A 4129-nucleotide genomic window follows, 5' to 3' on the forward strand; every position below is an offset into this window, starting at 1 on the left:
TCGGACACACAGAGCACTCCTTCAAAAACCCTCAACCACTTTACTAAAACCTAGCACAGGGAAGTAGGGATCGATCCCACAGAGATAGATGCGTAATAATCATGCTCAAGGATTTGGGGATTGTTTTTGGGTTGGCTGCTGCCACGCATTTTTTCAGGTTGAGGAAATTAAACTTAAACTTGGGATTTTAAACTGCTACGCAAACAGCTAGATCTAGGCGAAACAATAAAAGCATGCATGAAAACTAAACCGAACAATCACTACATCTGAGAAACTACTCTAATTACCTAGATCTGGGAAATAAACTGACGGTGGGGACCATAACTGAAAAAGCAGAGTACGGACGAAAAGCTGGAAAAACAAGTAATTAAGGTACTAACTAACAGCGACATCATCTTCTCCAACCAATTTGCGTAAAAACTCAGAAGAAAACAGCATGAGCGAAATCGGAACAGAGCAGACTGGATTTAAAACAATTTTAATGAAGAACAATTAAGAACTAAACAGATCTACGGATGCTAGACGAAGCAAAATAGAAAGCAAACAGAAAACTCAAAATCCATGCATAACTGACTTCCCCTGTTCAGATCCAACCTCGGACGCTAAATCCACTCCGGATCCAAGCATCCGACACTAACTCCAGCCAAAAGAAACATTTCATAACTTCAGATTTAACCAACAACCTCCGATCAACAATAACACCACAGATCTACAGTCAAATTCCCAGATCGATCACCAATGTAACAAAAACAGAGATCAACATGCAACTTGCCAAAATAAAAACTTTCAACAGCAGGATCAACGTAGATCAACACGAAATAACACAATTATAACGAAAACTAAAAAGTGCATAGATAATCAGTAACATCAACAGCCAAATCGACTTCCAAAAGTGAAGTTCGAACGAAATATAGTGCAAAAGAACTGAAAGTAAATCGATTGTATCTTCTCCCTCACGCGGACGGTGTTACGACGGAATCTCTCTGAAGAATTAACCCTTTGAAACCTAAAACTACCCCAGAACTCCCATTTCCCAAGTGTGTGTTGTGTGTGAGCTAAGAGTGAACGAAAAGGAGTGATATCTTGTGTGTTGCATGCTCCTCTATTTATAGGCGTTGAAGTGGGGCCCAGCGAGGTATAGATAGACTTTGTTGCCCTCAGCTATTGACTCCCTTCTTCAAGCCTTCTTTTCCTTAGATTCTGCTCACTTCTACTTCATTTCTTCGCTAGACTGTTTCCTTCAGCATCTCCTGGATCTAGCGATTCTGTCACACACCTGGCTTAGAAACCGTATTAGACCCAGCAAAATGTAATGCTTTTCGCTATATAACGATGCATGAAATTGGCCTTATCAAACTGCTCACACTTAAACCATACTTGTCCTCAAGTATAAAGACAAGAAAAAATAAAAGAAAATAAGGCGAATTTCAAGCAAGGTTATCTCCTGACCGACTCTTTAGACTCTAGACAGACTCCTAGACCTAAACACAATTTGAAACTAAAACATTTAAAGAAAAACATACAAACACATAAACACATATGCATGAGCTAGTGATAAGGCTCGTTTCATGCATCGGTTTAGGGTTAAAATTCTGTGCATTTGGGGCGCTAATGTGCGTTGTTGAGTTCAGGTGCGTAGTAAATCTGTCGGACCCAGGAGTTGTTGTTACCTGACCTGGAAGATGCAAAAGAGATGAAATTGAAGCAAAAATCAGAAGTCGTCGTTCAGACCTGGGAGAATCAAAAGTTGGCGACAGGAGCAGAATGGAGCGAGAGCAAATTATTTTAAAGAGTCTTACTCAAGGGCAGGAGCGTAAAATCACCAGAGAGGATACCCTAGGGATCATAACCTCACATATATAAAGAGCTCAACATTGAAGAAGAAAAAAGAGGAATCCGTGAACAGCCACTTCTACGCTCTCCTAGCTCTAGCTCTAGTTCCTTACTTCAAATTTTCATCTTCGACTGCTGCGCACTTGGACATGGAGGATTCTGGCCACCGTGGTTCTCATCATCATCGTTGTTATTTTGCTGTGTAACACCGCCTTGTGGAGGCGAAGAAACAATTTTATTTGCTTTCGTTTAGTACCTTGTTGATTTCTAAAGTTTCGCAACTCTAGTTTCTTGCTTTGATCTACTGGATTCAGACCTATTTCTAGTTATTATGGAAGTTTATGTTGGTTTTTGTTGGATCTCGCTGAGTTGATCTTTATTTCTTGCTTTTTACTTTCGTCTTTGTTTATTGTTGGATGTTTGGAGCTGAGATATGTTGGTTTGTTGTTGGAGGTTGGGAATTTGCATATGAAGATGTTTGGATTTGTTGAATCTTGGTGTTTCGGAGTTGGAGTTTCGCATATTTGGTGCTTGATGTTTACGTTATGCATGATTATGGCTATTTACTTTCTGTTTCTGCATCCTTTAGGTCCAGTAGCGTAGATCTGTTAGTTTAGGCTTTAATTTCTCGTTTTAAGTCTCGTTTTAAGTTTAGATTTAAGGTTGCTCTGTTTTCATGGTGTTTAATACCCTGTTTTATCTGCTATTCTAGTTTGATTCCCGAAGAAGATGAAATTGTTGGTAGTTAGAACCAGATCTGCTTTATGTCAGTACTTTTCTGCATGTACTTTACTTTTTCTGCATATCTGCTAGACCTGTCAGTATGATCTACTTTGTCTCTTTTACTTTTCTGCATGCTTTCCAGACCCTGGTAGTTTGAGGAAATTTGTCTTGCTTTTTGCTTTATGCTTGTCTGTCCAAATTAGGAAAGTCTGTCTAGTCAAGTTTACCCCAGCTGTCTTAGAACTTTAAAATATCTCATTTTCTCTGAGTCATGTATGTTCCGTACGCTTTCGTTTCTTAGACCCAGTAGGTAGAGTAAAGTTCTCCTGATCTATTAGACCCGATAGGTAGATTAAAATTTCGCTTATCTCTCAGACCCAGTAGTTTAAGTTCTCGACCCACAAAAATTGCGTGGCAGCAGCCAACCCTTTCCCAAAACATCCTCAATTACAGTTCCGCAACACCTGCTTCCTCGTGGGATCGATCCTTTACTTCCCTGTGCTAGTTGTAGTATAGTGGGTTGAGGTTTTTGAAGGGACAGAGTGCACCCAACGACCCCTTTCTGATAGTTCCACGGTTTTGTAGCCTCTGGAGTCTAGTAGAATCCTCTGGACCTGTTAGATTGAGTGATATCACACACAGCACAAACCTGCACTGCACTCTTTGGACCTGTCAGCTAGCTTCAACTTTTAGGCAACCGTCCCCACAAGATTAAGGTCAATCCAACATGCTGCACTCCTCAAAATAGGCCCTTTCCCTTCCTCTACCTAGCCAATCTGTCAGTTCGTCAAGATAGCCTTTTACTTACCCAATTGTTGGATTCACTCGATCACTCATTCCTCACCAGGGATGTTAGGATCGATTCTCTCTTAAGTCATTGCCACACCACTGAAGCGTCGGGTTATGAGAGTTCCTCCTTTTTTCCTGGGTCAGGTTATTATTGTTCCTGCCTTTTAAACAACTTCCCCCTGGACTTCGTCCAACTTATACCTCTTTTTTTTTATATATTTTTTTCTTCTTTTTTTTTTTCATCTGGACTTCGTCCAGCTTATTCCTCCATTTTCCTCCTCTCTTCTGGACTTCGTCTAGCTTATAACACCTTACCCTGGACTTCATCCAACTTATACCTTCATAACCCAATCCCCTATTTTTTCTCCTTCACAACTCTTCTCCATAAGAATTCAGTGGCGGCCCTTTAACATGTGTTAGCTCGAAGTTATTTAAGGCTTATAACTCGCTATTATAGTAGGGCTTCACAACTAAATAAGTAAAGGCATCCTCTATCGTTCTCGCTTCACTCAGATTGACTTGGCTTATTAAAGGAAAAGGCTTCTAAGTTGAAATACCTCCTATTTTCAATTACTTTCACTAAGGAGATCATGTCGTATTATATTCACTGGCTCATACGACACAACATAACAAAACTTAGACCTAAAGACTCTTATCATGCGGACAAATACATACATTGACTCCTCTCCCCCTCCCACTTCACTCAAGCTTGACCCCAAGCCATCATCGTGAAGGGGGGAAATAGAGAGATCAATGCAACAACAACAACAGTTTGTATAAGAAC

This window comes from Salvia hispanica, chromosome 2 (genome assembly GCF_029641045.1).
Source record: "Salvia hispanica isolate PSC_SH4W2 chromosome 2, Shi_PSC_v1, whole genome shotgun sequence".
Lineage (NCBI taxonomy): Eukaryota > Viridiplantae > Streptophyta > Magnoliopsida > Lamiales > Lamiaceae > Salvia > Salvia hispanica.